The 19,455-nt window shown below is 47.9% G+C and overlaps 1 protein-coding gene and 1 pseudogene across 1 annotated transcript in view; both read right to left on the bottom strand.

Annotated features, from left to right (window-relative positions):
• LOC135529584 (NLR family CARD domain-containing protein 3-like) overlaps window positions 1-19,455 on the bottom strand; it is a 168,096-nt gene that overhangs the window by 68,303 nt on the left and 80,338 nt on the right. The gene's annotated exons all lie outside the window — the stretch shown is intronic.
• LOC135529582 (catenin delta-1-like) overlaps window positions 10,360-19,455 on the bottom strand; it is a 55,102-nt pseudogene continuing 46,006 nt past the window's right edge.

The raw sequence follows: 19,455 nt of genomic DNA, 5'->3' as shown, positions 1-19,455 counted from the left end.
ACACACACACACACTGGACACACACACACACACACACACTGGACAAACACACAGACACACTGGACAAACACACACACACACTGGACAAAACACACACACACACTGGACAAACACACACACACACTGGACAAACACACACACACACTGGACAAACACACACACACACTGGACAAACACACACACACACTGGACAAACACACACACACTGGACAAACACACACACACTGGACAAACACACACACACACACACTGGACAAACACACACACTGGACAAACACACACACACTGGACACACACACACACACACACACACACTGGACAAACACACACACACTGGACAAACACACACACACACACACACACACTGGACAAACACACACACACACACACACACTGGACAAAACACACACACACACACACACACACTGGACAAACACACACACTGGACACACACACACACACACTGGACAAACACACACACACACACACTGGACAAACACACACACACACACACTGGACAAACACACACACACACACACACACACTGGACAAACACACACACACACACACACACTGGACACAACACACACACACACACACACTGGACAAACACACACACACTGGACACACACACACACACTGGACACTGGACAAACACACACACACACACAGGACAAACACAAACACACACACTGGGCAAACACACACACACACACACTGGGAAAACACACACACTGGGCACACACACACACACTGGACAAACACACACACACTGGACACACACACACTGGACACACACACACTGGACACACACTGGACACACACTGGACACACACACACACACACACACACTGGACACACACACACTGGACACACACTGGACAAACACACACACACACACACTGGACAAACACACACACACACACACACTGGACAACACACACACACACACACACACACACACACACACACACACTGGACACACACACACACACACACACACACTGGACAAACACACACACACACACACTGGACAAACACACACACACACACACACACACTGGACAAACACACACACAAACACACACACACACACACTGGACAAACACACACACACACACACACACACACACTGGACAAACACACACACACACACACTGGACAAACACACACACACACACACTGGACAAACACACACACACACACTGGACAAACACACACACACACACACACTGGACAAACACACACACACACACACACACTGGACAAACACACACACACACACACACTGGACAAACACACACACACACACACACTGGACACACACACACACTGGACACACACACACACTGGACACACACACACACTGGACACACACACACTGGACACTGGACAAACACACACACACACACAGGACAAACACAAACACACACACTGGGCAAACACACACACACACACACTGGGCAAACACACACACACACACTGGGAAAACACACACACTGGGCACACACACACACACACTGGACAAACACACACACTGGACACACACACACTGGGCACACACACACACACACACTGGACAAACACACACACACTGGACACACACACACTGGACACACACACACACACACTGGACACACACACTGGACACACACACACACACACTGGACACACACACACACACACACACACACACTGGACAACACACACACACACACACACACTGGACAAACACACACACACACACACACTGGACAACACACACACACACACACACACACTGGACAAACACACACACACACTGGACAAACACACACACACACTGGACAAACACACACACACACACACACACTGGACAAACACACACACACACACTGGACACACACACACACTGACACACACACACACTGGACACACACACACTGGACACACACACACACTGGACACACACACACTGGACACTGGACAAACACACACACACACACAGGACAAAACACAAACACACACACTGGGCAAACACACACACACACTGGGCAAACACACACACACACACTGGAAACACACACACACTGGGCACACACACACACACTGGACAAACACACACACACTGGACACACACACACTGGGCACACACACACACACACTGGACAAACACACACACACTGGACACACACACTGGACACACACGGACACACACACTGGACACACACACACACACACACTGGACACACACACACTGGACACACACACACACACTGGACAAACACACACACACACACACACACACTGGACAAACACACACACACACACACTGGACAAACACACACACACACACTGGACACTGGACAAACACACACACACACACAGGACAAACACAAACACACACACTGGGCAAACACACACACACACACTGGGCAAACACACACACACACACTGGGAAAACACACACACTGGGCACACACACACACTGGACAAACACACACACACTGGACACACACACACTGGGCACACACACACACACACTGGACAAACACACACACACTGGACACACACACACACACACACTGGACACACACACACTGGACACACACACACACACTGGACACAACACACACACACACACACACTGGACACTGGACAAACACACACACACACACACTGGACAACACACACACACACACTGGACACTGGACAAACACACACACACACACAGGACAAACACAAACACACACACTGGGCAAACACACACACACACACTGGGCAAACACACACACACACACTGGAAAACACACACACTGGACAAACACACACACACACTGGACAAACACACACACACTGGACACACACACACTGGACAAACACACACTCACACACACACACACACTGGACAAACACACACACACTGGACACACACACACTGGGCACACACACACACACACTGGACAAACACACACACACTGGACACACACACACACACACACGGACACACACACTGGACACACACACACACACACTGGACACTGGACACACACTGGACACACACACACACACTGGACAAACACACACACACACACACACACACTGGACAAACACACACACACACACACTGGACACACACACACACACACACTGGACAAACACACACACACACACACACTGGACAAAACACACACACACACACTGGACAAAACACACACACACACACTGGACAAACTGGACACAACACACACACACACACACACTGGACAAACACACACACACTGGACAAACACACACACACTGGACACACACACACACACACACACTGGACACACACACACACACACACTGGACACAAACACACACACACACACTGGACAAACAAACACACACACACACTGGACAAAACACACACACACACACACACACTGGACAAACACACACACACACACTGGACAAACACACACACACACACACACTGGACAAACACACACACACACACACACTGGACAAAACACACACACACACACACTGGACAAACACACACACACACACACTGGACAAAAACACACACACACACACACACACTGGACAAACACACACACACACACACTGGACAAACACACACACACACACACACACTGGACAAACACACACACACACACACACACTGGACAAACAAACACACACACACTGGACAAACACACACACACACACTGGACAAACACACACACACACACACACACTGGACAAACACACACACACACACTGGACAAACACACACACACACACACACTGGACAAACACACACACACACACACTGGACAAACACACATACACACACTGGGAAAACACACACACTGGGCACACACACACACACACTGGGCACACACACACACACACTGGACAAACACACACACACTGGACACACACACACTGGACACACACTGGACACACACACACTGGACACACACACACACACACTGGACAAACACACACACACACACACTGGACAAACACACACACACACTGGACAAACACACACACACACACACACTGGACAAACACACACACACACACACTGGACAAACACACACACACACACTGGACAAACACACACACACTGGACAAACACACACTGGACAAACACACACTGGACAAACACACACTGGACAAACACACACACACACACACTGGACAAAACACACACACACACACTGGACAAAAACACACACACACACACTGGACAAACACACACACACACACACACACACACACACACACACTGGACAAACACACACACACACACACACACTGGACAAACACACACACACACACACACACTGGACAAACACACACACAGGACAAACACACACACACACAGGACAAACACACACACACACACACACACTGGACAAACACACACACACACACACACTGGACAAACACACACACAGGACAAACACACACACACACACACACTGGACACACACACATACACTGGACAAACACACACACACACACAAACACACACAACACACACACACACACACACTGGACAAACACACACACACACTGGACAAACACACACACACACACACACACTGGACAAACACACACACACACACACACTGGACAAAAACACACACACACAGGACAAACACACACACACACACACAGGACAAAACACACACACACACACACAGGACAAACACACACACACACATACACTGGACAACACACACACACTGGACAAACACACACACACACACACTGGACACAACACACACACACACACACACTGGACAAACACACACACACACACACACTGGACAAACACACACACACACACACACTGGACAAACACACACACACACACTGGACAAACACACACACACACACACTGGACAAACACACACACACACACACACACACACAAACACACACACACACACACACTGGACAAACACACACACACACACACACACTGGACAAACACACTGGACAACACAACACACACACACACACACTGGACAAACACACACACACACACACACTGGACACAACACAAACACACACACACACTGGACAAACACACACACACACACACTGGACAAACACACACACACACACTGGACAAACACACACACACACACTGGACAAACACACACACACACACACACACACACACACTGGACAAACACACACACACACAGGACAAACACACACACACACACACACACACTGGACAAACACACACACACACACACACACTGGACAAACACACACACAGGACAAACACACACACACACACACTGGACACACACACATACACTGGACAAACACACACACACACACACTGGACAAACACACACACACACACTGGACAAACACACACACACACTGGACAAACACACACACACACACACACACTGGACAAACACACACACACACACACACTGGACAAACACACACACACACACACACTGGACAAACACACACACACTGGACACAACACACACACACACACAGGACAAACACACACACACACACACACAGGACAAACACACACACACAGGACAAACACACACACACACAGGACAAACACACACACACACAGGACAAACACACACACACACAGGACAAACACACACACACACATACACTGGACAAACACACACACACACACACTGGACAAACACACACACACACTGGACAAACACACACTGGACAAACACACACACACACACACACACACACACACACACACACACACACACTGGACAAACACAAACACTGGACAAACACACACACACACACACACACTGGACAAACACACACACACACACACTGGACACACACACACACTGGACACTGGACAAACACACACACACACACTGGACAAACACAAACACACACACACTGGACAAACACACACACACACACACACACACACTGGACAAACACACACACACACACACACACTGGACAAACACACACACACACACACACTGGACAAACACACACACACACACACACACACACTGGGCAAACACACACACACACACACACTGGGCAAACACACACACACTGGGCAAACACACACACACACACACTGGGAAAACACACACACTGGGCAAACACACACACACTGGGCAAACACACACACACTGGACAAACACACACACACTGGACACACACACACTGGACAAACACACACACACACTGGACACACACACACTGGACAACACACACACACACACACACACTGGACAAACACACACACACACACACTGGACAAACACACACACACACACACACACTGGACAAAACACACACACACACACACACACTGGACAAACACACACACACACACACACCGGACAAACACACACACACACACACCGGACAAACACACACACACACACACCGGACAAACACACACACTGGACAAACACACACACACACACACACCGGACACACACACACACACACACCGGACACACACGCACACACTGGACACACACGCACACACTGGACACACACACACACTGGACACACTGGACACTGGACAAACACACACACACACTGGACAAACACACACACACACACACTGGACAAACACACACACACAGGACAAACACACACACACACACACTGGACAAACACACACACACACACTGGACAAACACACACACTGGACAAACACACACACACTGGACAAACACACACACACACACACACACTGGACAAACACACACACGCACACTGGACACACACACACTGGACACACACACACTGGACACACACACACTGGACACACACACACTGGACACACTGGACAAACACACACACACACGGTTTGTAAGTCGCTCTGGATAAGAGCGTCTGCTAAATGACTTAAATGTAAATGTAAATGGACACACACACACTGGACTCACAAGCACACACACACACACACACACACACACACACTGGACAAACACACACACACAAACACACACACATTGGACAAACAAAAATACACACACACCCTGGACAAACACACACACACACACTGGACAAACACACACACACACACTGGACAAACACACACACACACACACTGTACAAACACACATACATGCTGGACACACTGGACAAACACACACACACACAAACACACACACACTGGACACACACACTGGACACACACACACACACACTGGACACACACACACTGGACAAACACACACACACACACTGGACAAACACACACACACACAAACACACACACTGGGCACACACACTGGGCAAACACACACACTGGGCAAACAACACACACACACACACACTGGGCAAACACACACACACACTGGGCAAACACACACACACACTGGGCAAACACACACACACTGGGCAACACACACACACACACTGGGCAAACACACACACACACACTGGGCAAACACACACACACACACTGGGCAAACACACACACACACACTGGGCAAACACACACACACTGGGCAAACACACACACACACACACACACTGGACAAACACACACACACAGACACTGGACCAACACACACACACACACACACGGACAAACACACACACACACACACACTGGGCACACACACACACACACACACACACACTGGGCAAACACACACACTGGGCAAACACACACACACACTGGGCAAACACACACACACACACGGACAAACACACACACACACTGGACACAGACACAAACACTGGGCAAACACACACACACTGGGCAAACACACACACACTGGGCAAACACACACACACTGGGCAAACACACACACTGGGCAAACACACACACACACTGGGCAAACACACACACACACTGGGCAAACACACACACACACTGGGCAAACACACACACACACACAGGACAAACACACACACACACACACACACGCACACACACACACTGGACAAACACACGCACACTGGACACACACACACTGGACACACACACACTGAACACACTGGACACACACACACACACACTGGACACACAAACACACACACACTGGACAAACACACACAAAGACACTGGACTCACACACACTGGACTCACAAGCACACACACACACACACACACACACACGCACACTGGACATAAACGCACACACAGGAGTCACACACACTGAGCACACACACACTGGACTCACAAAAACAAACACACACACACACACACTGGACAAACACACACACACACACACACACACATTGGACAAACAAAAATACACACACACCCTGGACACACACACACACACACACTGGACACAAACACTTGACAAACACACACACAAACTGGACAAAAACACACACACACACTGGACAAACACACACACACTGGGCAAACACACACACACACACACACACTGGGCAAACACACACACACACACTGGACAAACACACACACACATTGGACAAACAAAAATACACACACACCCTGGACACACACACACACACTGGACACAAACACTTGACAAACACACACACACTGGGCAAACACACACACACACACTGGGCAAAACACACACACACACACACACACTGGGCAAACACACACACACACACACTGGGCAAACACACACACACACACTGGGCAAACACACACACACACACTGGGCAAACACACACACACACACACTGGGCAAACACACACACACAACACACACACTGGGCAAACACACACACACACACACACACACACACAGGACAAACACACACACACACACACACTGGACAAACACACACACACACTGGACAAACACACACACACACTGGACAAACACACACACAACACACACACAACACACACACACTGGACAAACACACACACACACTGGACAAACACACACACACACTGGACAAACACACACACACACTGGACAAACACACACACACACTGGACAAACACACACACACACTGGACAAACACACACACAACACACACACACTGGACAAACACACACACACACACACACTGGACAAACACACACACACACACACTGGACAAACACACACACTGGACAAACACACACACACACACACTGGACAAACACACACTGGACAAACACACACACTGGACAAAGACACACACTGGACAAAGACACACACACACACACACACACTGGACAAACACACACACACACACACTGGACAAACACACACACACACACACTGGACAACACACACACACACACACACTGGACAAACACACACACACACACACTGGACAAACACACACACACACACTGGACAAACACACACACACACACTGGACAAACACACACACACACACTGGACAAACACACACACACTGGACAAACACACACACACTGGACAAACACACACACACTGGACACACACACACTGGACACACACACACACACTGGACATACACACACACACTGGACACACACACACACACACACACTGGACAAACACACACACACACTGGACAAACACACACACACTGGACAAACACACACACACTGGACACACACACACTGGACACACACACACACACTGGACATACACACACACACTGGACACACACACACACACACACACTGGACACACACACACACACTGGACACACACACACTGGACACACACACACACTGGACACTAGACAAACACACACACACACACACTGGACAAACACAAACACACACACACACACTGGACAAACACAAACACACACACACTATACAAACACACACACACACTGGACAAACACACACACACACACACTGGACAAACACAAACACACACACACACTGGACACTGGACAAACACACACTGTCACGAACCGGCTCAAAGCCCGTAACAAAGGGAGACAACGTGGAGATAAGGAGTAGCAATGTATATATATTTATTAAATAAGTAACTAAGTATAATATACAATGGTGTGTGTAATCAGTAATCAGCAGTGTAAGTGAGTGTTTTGCATGCATGAATGTGATAATGCAGGTTGTTGAAAGGTGCCAAAGCAAATAAACAAAAGACCACCAAGAACCACAACACAATCTACAATGGTGTCTGCATGGAGAGAGTCTACTCCATGAATGTAGAGGAGGTCTATTTATCCTGGGACACACCTGGCCCAGGTGTTTCCCATGTAGCTGACGACCCTCCCCAACTCCGCCCACCGGCATCCTAATAAGGAAACAAGAACAAACAGAATACAGCAGACGGAGAGGAGGGTCGTCACATTCCCCCCATAAAACCGGGGACCAACAAGGACCCCGGAAGAAAATACCAGCCTCTAAGTTCCAAATTGACACAGCTTCTGCACCACAAATTGATGAGGGTCTATGTGTTCACCCTAGCCAACCTCCTCCACAGACCTCAGCAACCTTCACACAGGAAGCAACATTTAAGAGGAAAGAAGAACACAAGACCAGGCGGGAGCAGACAGGACAGAGAGAACATGACAATACGTAACAATGGTCAGTCACGTAAACATTTAGGAACAGGGCGCACGAGAGAGAGCATCAGCAATCACATTTTCAGTTCCCGGATGTGGCGCACATCGAGATGGAATGATTGTAAAAATAAACACCATCTCATTATCCTCTGGTTTGGACACATCATGGACCTCAAAAAAGTGAGGGTTATGGTCGGTGTAGACCACAATAGGTACTACCCCCCGACCCGACATACACTTCGAAGTGTTGTAGCGCCCAAATGAGTGCTAGCGCTTCCTTTTCAATAACTGAATAATTCAACTGATAATCGTTAAACTTTTTAGAAAAGAAACTAACAGGCCTCTCAATCCCAGACACATCTGCTTGCAGCAAAACTGCACCTGCCCCCACATGACTAGCATCCACCTGCAAGGTAAATGACAAATCCATGCGAGGAGCAGCCAGCACCGGAGTTGAGGTAAGCAACCTCTTTACATCTTCAAAAGCGTGTTGACAACGAGTAGACCACACATAAACAGCCTTAGCTTTCAGCAGATCTGTCAAGGGAGCGACCACAGTGGAGAAGTTACTACAAAAACTACGGTAATAACCAATCATGCCCAAGAAACGCATTAGTTCCTTTTTAGTAGTTGGTGGTGGAAAAGCATCAATAGCCACCACTTTAGCCCGAACAGGACGCACTTCCCCCTGCCGAACCACTTTTCCAAGGTATGTAACGGTCGCCTGAGCAAACTCACATTTAGCCAGATTGATTGTGAGGCGACCCGCAGCCAGACGTTCGAACAAGGCTTGAATACGGGACAGATGTTCTTCCCAAGTATCTGCATATATCACTACATCGTCCAAATAAACAGCGCACCCGGTCAGACCGGCGACAACCCTGTTCATAAGTCGCTGAAAAGTGGCAGGTGCATTGCGCAAACCGAAACTCATAACCGAATACGAGTACAGACCAAAGGGTGTAATAAAGGCAGAGATTTCACGTGCCCTACTCGTCAGTGGCACCTGCCAATAGCCTTTTAACAGGTCAAATTTGCTCACAAACTTAGCTGCACCGACTTGATCAACACAGTCCTCCATTCGAGGAGAGGAAATGAATCTGGCTTTGTGACACTATTTACCTTACGGTAGTCCGTACAAAATCGGTTTGTTCCATCCGGTTTACTGACCAAGATACAGGGAGAAGCCCAACTGGAGAAAGAAGGCTCTGCTATCTTACTCTCCAGCATGTACTTGACCTCAGCATCCAGACAACGTAGTTTCTCTGAAGAAACTCTATAGAACCGCTGACGAATGGGGTCAGCACCTCCAATGTCAATATCATGTTCTATTAAGTTTGTACGTGTAGGTGTATCTGAAAATAAACCTGGAAAGCTCTGAATCAGACCAACCATCTCTTCACGCCCATCATCAGGTAGGTGAGTGAGAAGACTGTCTAAAATATCCAGTGTTTCTGAATTTTTTAATCTACCCTGCAATATACAATCGTCAGGACCAGGAACATCTTCCTCCTCATGCCCAGATCTAGCACGACAAGAACCCAAGGAAACAACTGTATCAGCCAAAAGAACAGGTTTACCGTGCTCTGTAGAATCCCACTGTTCAGTCTCAGAGGAACGTGCATAATAGGGTTTTAACAGATTTACATGGCACAGCTGGTGTGCTTTCCTCCGTTCTGGAGTGGCAACTAGATAATTTTGCTCAGTGTACTGGCGCACCACTGTATATGGACCTTGAAACTTAGCTTGTAAAGGAGAACCAACAATTGGCAGCAGAGCAAGAACCTGGTCACCTGGACTAAAGTGACGAGGCTCAGTTCGGCGATCAAATATGCCCTTCATCCTCTCCTCTGCAGATGATAACTTCTCTTTAGCCATTTCACCAGCGGCGTACAGCCGTCGCCGGAAATCACACACATACGATAACAGGGACTGAGGAGGCTCGGGAGACTTCCAGTCATCCTGGAGAACGGATAAAAGTCCACGCACCCTATGTCCAAACACAAGGTCATTTGGACTGAACCCTGTGCTCTCCTGTGAAACTTCCCTAGCAGCTAACAGTAACCAAGGCAACCCCTCCTCCCAATCCTTATCCATCTCAGTACAATAAGCTCTCAACAAAGACTTAAGAGTTTGATGGAAACGTTCCAGTGCTCCTTGACTTTGCGCGTGATAGGCGCTAGACAAATTGTGTTTAATATGGAGCTGTTGAAGAACCTGACTAAACAGATTAGAGGTGAAATTAGAGCCTTGATCACTCTGAATGACCTTAGGGATTCCAAACAATGAGAGAAACTGAGTTAAAGCTTTTAACACAGATTTAGTTGTGATAGATCGAAGAGGATAGGCAGCAGGAAACCTAGTGGTCTGACACATCACAGTGAACAGGTAACTGCTACCCTTTTAGAACGAGGCAGAGGACCCACACAGTCAATAATCAGATACTCAAAAGGTTGGCTAAGTACAGGAATAGGAAACAATGGAACTGGTTTAATAGCTTGATTAGGCTTACCAGTTAATTGACAGGTGTGACAAGTTTTGATAAAATCAGAAACATCCCTCTTTAATCTAGGCCAAAAGAAATGTCTTAATATGCGATTGTAGGTTTTCCTCACCCCCATATGTCCAGCAACGTCGCTGTGAGAAGTTTCCAACACCAACTCACGAAGCTTAACTGGTACAACAACCTGACTAATTGCGTCCCCTAGAAAACAACTATCATGAGACACCCACTTTCTCATCAGGACATCCTCTTGGAGAAAATAGCCATGGGCAACATCTCCCAACTGTTCCACAGGCACAATTTGGTCACGCAACTCTTCTAACGTGGGGTCATTCCGTTGTGCATTGATTAGATCTGAGCGGGTTACAGATAACGGGATAACAGGGAAAACAGTGACATACTTTGTATTATTATCATTAGTCGGAGCAGTGACCAGTTCGCCACGACCCATAGAACGTGTCACTGCACACGCAGAGAACACCTCTGGGAAACTCTGTACACTCTCATCAGGAATCCCAACAAATGACGGCTTAGTGGAAACCACTAGAGATGGAAACACGACAGGCCATACACGCTCACCAGCCAAGTTATTCCCAAGGATCACGTCGATACCCTCAATAGGCAACGAAGGACGCACCCCCATAACAACTTCACCCTTCACCAGCCCACAATCCAACATCAGTTTATGCAATGGAACTGACAGAGTGTTCAAACCTATTCCCCTAATTAGAACACTATTCCCTGAATCAGTCTCAGCAGAAAAGGGTAACACAGACTCCAACACAAATGATTCAGAGGCTCCTGTGTCTCTCAGGATCTTCACTGCCACTAGGTCTTTACTTCCTAACATAGACACAAAACCTTCCGTAATGAAAGGTAAATAGTCTGGATCAATATGGACTTTCACATTCTCTTGGGCCTGAGGAAATGAGTCATGGGTGAACTGATGTGGAACAGGTGCAGCTAACGCGGTAGGCTTAGATTTAGCGTAAGCACCCTTTGCCTTGAGAAGTGGACATTCGTTTTCCAATGACCTGAACCTTGACAGTAGTGACACTCCTGCCCAAAGTCAGCTTTACCATGGGAGTCAGGCTCAACCCGAGTTGGATAGAACTCTGCCCGTGAACCAAAGTATCTCGGTGAGCGAAGCCCAAATCTATCCGAACGCCCCCACTCTTTCCGAATACGGGGCTCTGCAAAGACACTTTTGTGAGTCAACACATACTCGTCCGCCAAAACCGCAGCTTCAGCAACATTCTTTACTTTCTGTTCGTTAATATACGTGGCAATACGATCAGGAATTGTGTCTTTAAATTGCTCTAACATAATCAGATCACACAGCCCTTGGAAAGTCACAACTGCAGAGGCGGAACACCAGCGATTAAACTGTAAAGATAATTGTCGCGCAAACTCAACATGAGTCTGCTTATCATCCCTTTTTAAAGTCCTAAATCGTTGGCGGTAAGCCTCAGGGACCAATTCATAAATCTGTAACACAGCTGTTTTAACTTTATCATAACTGGCACTGTCATGTACACTAAGAGCTGAATATGCTTCCTGCGCCTTACCAGTCAGCACACACTGCAACATTAAAGTGCGGTCAGAATCAGGCCAACTCCTAGCGTCAGCAACCCGCTCAAACAACGAAAAGAATGTCTCGGGGTCCCTTTCATTAAACTGAGGCAATAACCGTAAGTTCCCAACAATATCAAATGTCTCTGGGGCACGACCAAAAACGGAACTACCCCTAGGTAAATCTGGGTCACCTTCCCAAAACAAACTCTCCCCTGAGATCTTTCCTTCCCTAACCAACTCTATACGTTCTTGTTGCAACTTGAGCTTTGCACGCTCCATATCTTGTTTAAATGCCAATTCCTTTTCATATTTTATACGATCATTCTATCACGATCTGCTCGATCATGCTCTCTCTTCTCACGATCATGCTCCAGCTGTAACAGAAGCAGTTCTTTCTGCTGTTCAAAAAGAAGGCTACTAGGACTAACCGATGGAATGGCCATTGTAACATTACTGGGAGACGACCAATCCTCAGCAGAGGCTGGCCCAGTGGTAACTTTAAGAATACCACTCTCCATCAGATTGGCCTTCAATATCAACCTAATAGAATTTTTTAGACGTTTATCACTAATCTCAACCTTGTAGTGTTCCGCGACCTTCAACAGCTGTTCTTTAGTACCTAAATCTAACAATCCCTCCGATGGAGAGCGAATGAACTCATCTACATAAGACGCCATGACGCTCTTCCCTTCTGCTGAGCAAACCAGACTACAACCCGAGAATTGACAATCACCCTGAGCACCACAGAAGAGAGATGAGATATGGAGCTTCCCCAAAACCTACAATAACTCAACCCTAGTCTTCGTGCAGATTTGCGGTGGGAATTTACGCACTGTAGCCCGCTGGCAAGGAAAAACTCCCCAGCATGCTGGTAAATTCCACCAAGCCACGGATGTGCCCCGAGACAACTGCTCAGTCCACAGACACCACACAAAAATAACAAACATTAACCATGCCCAACATATTCCAAAAAATGAAACACGTCGCTAAACCTATCAGGGGAAAAAGGCTATAGCTCCAGGTAGCAAGTTCCACTACCCTACCCAAATCTCCCACTGAGGTACACAGCCGATTACTCACCTCAGACTGACGTCCCAACAGAAAGTAGAACAAGAGTTCAGGCTAAGCAGGGCCTGGAAACTAACCATTATACTCTCTCCAACACAGCACACAAACAAAATAACAAAGGCAACCAATACTGGGCCTATCACACGCAAACAAAATATGCAAACCAAACACGTACCTCCACGGCCTCCCAAACCAATAGTTCAAAAAGATCCCGGACGAGCCCCCACTTGTCACGAACCGGCTCAAAGCCCGTAACAAAGGGAGACAACGTGGAGATAAGGAGTAGCAATGTATATATATTTATTAAATAAGTAACTAAGTATAATATACAATGGTGTGTGTAATCAGTAATCAGCAGTGTAAGTGAGTGTTTTGCATGCATGAATGTGATAATGCAGGTTGTTGAAAGGTGCCAAAGCAAATAAACAAAAGACCACCAAGAACCACAACACAATCTACAATGGTGTCTGCATGGAGAGAGTCTACTCCATGAATGTAGAGGAGGTCTATTTATCCTGGGACACACCTGGCCCAGGTGTTTCCCATGTAGCTGACGACCCTCCCCAACTCCGCCCACCGGCATCCTAATAAGGAAACAAGAACAAACAGAATACAGCAGACGGAGAGGGAGGGTCGTCACAACACACACACACTGGACAAACACACACACACACACACTGGACAAACACACACACACACACTGGACAAACACACACACACACTGGACAAAGACACACACACACTGGACAAACACACACACACTGGACACACACACACTGGACACACACACACAAACACACACTGGACACACACACTGGACACACACACACACACACACACACTGGACAAACACAAACACACACACACTGGACAAACACACACACACTGGACAAACACACACACACACACTGGACAAACACAAACACACACACACACTGGACAAACACACACACACACACACACACACACTGGACACTGGACAAACACACACACACACACACACTGGACAAACACAAACACACACACACACACACTGGACAAACACACACACACACACACACTGGACAAACACACACACACACACACTGGACAAACACACACACACACACACTGGACACACACACACACTGGACACTGGACAAACACACACACACACACACTGGACAAACACAAACACACACACACGCACACACACACACTGGACAAACACACACACACACACACTGGGCAAACACACACACACACACACTGGGCAAACACACACACACACACACTGGGCAAACACACACACACACACACACTGGGCAAACACACACACTGGGCAAACACACACACACACACACACTGGGCAAACACACACACACACACTGGGCAAACACACACACACACGGGCAAACACACACACACACACACACACACTGGACAAACACACACACACTGGACACACACACACTGGACACACACACACTGGACACACACACTGGACACACACACACACACACACACACTGGACAAACACACACACACACACACTGGACAAACACACACACACACTGGACAAAAACACACACACACTGGACAAACACACACACACACACACACACACAGACACTGGACCAACACACACACACACACACACTGGACAAACACACACACACTGGACACACACACACTGGACACACACACACACACACACTGGACACACACACACTGGACACACACTCACACACACACACACACTGGACAAACACACACACACACACACTGGACAAACACACACACACACACTGGACAAACACACACACACACACACTGGACAAACACACACACACACACACTGGACAAACACACACACACACTGGACAAAGACACACACACACACTGGACAAAACACACACACACACACTGGAAAAACACACACACACACACTGGACAAACACACACACACACACTGGACAAACACACACACACACACTGGACAAACACACACACACACTGGACAAACACACACACACTGGACACACACACACACACACACACACTGGACAATCACACACACACACTGGACAAACACACACACACACACACACACACACACTGGACACACACACACACACTGGACACACACACACACACTGGACACACACACACACACACACACACACTGGACAAACACACACACACACACACTGGACAAACACCCACACACACACTGAACACACTGGACAACACACACACACACACACACACACACACACACACACACTGGACAAACACACACACACACTGGAAAACACACACACACTGGATACACACACACACACACACTGGACAAACACACACACACACACACACACACACTGGACAAACACACACACACACACACACACTGGGCAAACACACACACACTGGGCAAACACACACACACACACACTGGGCAAACACACACACACACACACACTGGACAAACACACAAACACACACACACACACACACACTGGACACACACACTGGGCAAACACACACACACACACTGGGCAAACACACACACACACGGACAAACACACACACACACACACACACACTGGACAAACACACACACACTGGACAAACACACACACACTGGACACACACACACACACAAACACTGGGCAAACACACACACACACACACTGGGCAAACACACACACACACACTGGGCAAACACACACACACACACACAGGGCAAACACACACACACACACACTGGGCAAACACACACACACACACTGGGAAAACACACACACACACACTGGGCAAACACACACACACACACGGGCAAACACACACACACACACTGGACAAACACACACACACTGGACACACACACACTGGACACACACACACACACACACTGGACACACACACACTGGACACACACTCACACACACACACACACACACACTGGACAAACACACACACACACTGGACAAACACACACACACACACACTGGACAAACACACACACACACACTGGACAAAAACACACACACACACTGGACAAAGACACACACACACACTGGACAAACACACACACACACACACTGGAAAAACACACACACACACACTGGACAAACACACACACACACACTGGACAAACACACACACACACTGGACAAACACACACACACACTGGACAAACACACACACACTGGACACACACACACACACACACACACACACACTGGACACACACACACTGGACACACACACACACTGGACACACACACACACTGGACACACACACACACTGGACACACACACACACACACACACACTGGACAAACACACACACACACACTGGACAAACACACACGCACACACTGGACAAACACACACGCACACACTGGACAAACACACACACACACACTGGACAAACACACACACACACACTGGACAAACACACACACACACACACACACACTGGACAATCACACACACACACACTGGACAAACACACACACACACACACACACACACACACACACACACACACTGGACACACACACACACTGGACACACACACACACACTGACACACACACACACACACACACACACACTGGACAAACACACACACACACACTGGACAAACACACACACACACACTGAACACACTGGACAAACACACACACACACACACACACACACACACACACACACACACACACTGGACAAACACACACACACACACTGGACAAACACACACACACTGGACACACACACACACACACACTGGACAAACACACACACACACACACACACACTGGACAAACACACACACACACACACACACACACACACACACACACTGGACAAACACACACACACAC

This window comes from Oncorhynchus masou, unplaced genomic scaffold (genome assembly GCF_036934945.1).
Source record: "Oncorhynchus masou masou isolate Uvic2021 unplaced genomic scaffold, UVic_Omas_1.1 unplaced_scaffold_1188, whole genome shotgun sequence".
Lineage (NCBI taxonomy): Eukaryota > Metazoa > Chordata > Actinopteri > Salmoniformes > Salmonidae > Oncorhynchus > Oncorhynchus masou.
Note: the sequence above shows the minus strand (reverse complement) of the source record. Positions and strands in the feature narration are given on the sequence as shown.